The following is a 1,109-nucleotide window of genomic DNA, read 5'->3' as shown; positions in this document are numbered from 1 at the left end:
CTGCCGCTTCCTCGGAACACCTCCTGGTTTCTCCTGCTGCTCCCTCTGAACACCTCCTGGTTCCTCCTGCTGCTCCCTCTGAACACCTCCTGGTTCCTCCTGCTGCTCCCTCTGAACACCTCCTGGTTCCTCCTGCTGCCCTCTGATTGGCTGCAGGAGCCTCAGAGTGTTTTTCCACTCAGCTGTCTGTCAGGCGCAGTCACGCTGATGCCCTCGGTACTGTCTTGCAGGCTGCGGTTAATAAACCAACCGGACTCAGCGGTTCGGGCCGCAGCAGTCCGGTTCGGACCGTCCCTGATCACCTCCATGTCTCCGTCCTCCGATGCACCGATGAAGCTGGAGCAGCGGCTTCGGTGCCGCTACCGGTCACACCGTGGCCCACTTCCCTCACCACCATCCCCACAAACACTGAACGCTCCTAGGCGCCGGTCGGCCCCGCGCGAACCGCCCGGAACCCTCGCAGACCGCTGGCAGCTTACCTGAGGGGCGGTCAGCGCGGCCCAGTGCGGCCCGGGGCGGCTCCACCGAGGGCAGACAAACTTCAGCAGGAGATCCGAGGCTCTTCCTCGGGCTGTTAGAGCAGGTTCGGAGGCTCCGGACCGATCCGACTCCCGGAAGCAGCGCTGCGGTCCGGAGCTTCTGGCAGGTCCGAGGTAAGCGGTCAGAGATGGCAGCAGCGGCCCGCGGAGGGGCTCCTTTCCTGGGAGTAAAATCCGCTCAGAGCCGCTCCGGGAAAAGTTGATCCGCTGCCATCTTTACCCGCGGGGCATGATGGGTAATCCTCAGGAATCCCGGCTAGCATTTAATTCCCGCCCCTGCGTGCGTCATTACGTAACAGATCACGTACAGAAGGAGAGGCTAAATTACTCTTTTAACTTTCTTTTATTTAAATATTACTATGAGGCTTCAGTTTAAAAACTAGATATGATTCAAATAACAGCAGCTCAGTGACTGAAAATATCCAGATAGAAAAAAAACAACACCTGACATCCATCCATCCTTCATCCATCCATCCATCCATCATCCATCCATCCATCCATCAACCCATCATCCATCCATCATCCATCCATCATCCATCCTTCATCCATCCATCCACCCATCATCCATCC

At 57.3% G+C, this 1,109-nt stretch overlaps 1 protein-coding gene across 1 annotated transcript in view; it reads right to left on the bottom strand.

Annotated features, from left to right (window-relative positions):
* The window catches only part of tjap1 (tight junction associated protein 1 (peripheral)), a 19,981-nt gene extending 19,087 nt beyond the window's left edge, over positions 1-894 (bottom strand). The window contains exon 1 of the mRNA XM_015401425.1: positions 480-894. The gene's annotated coding sequence lies outside the window, so the exon portion shown is untranslated. The remainder of the gene's footprint in view (positions 1-479) is intronic.
* Positions 895-1,109: the final 215 nt, after the last annotated feature.

Source organism: Cyprinodon variegatus, unplaced genomic scaffold, assembly GCF_000732505.1.
Source record: "Cyprinodon variegatus isolate N-32 unplaced genomic scaffold, C_variegatus-1.0 Scaffold1218, whole genome shotgun sequence".
NCBI classification, from domain to species: Eukaryota; Metazoa; Chordata; class Actinopteri; order Cyprinodontiformes; family Cyprinodontidae; genus Cyprinodon; species Cyprinodon variegatus.
Note: the sequence above shows the minus strand (reverse complement) of the source record. Positions and strands in the feature narration are given on the sequence as shown.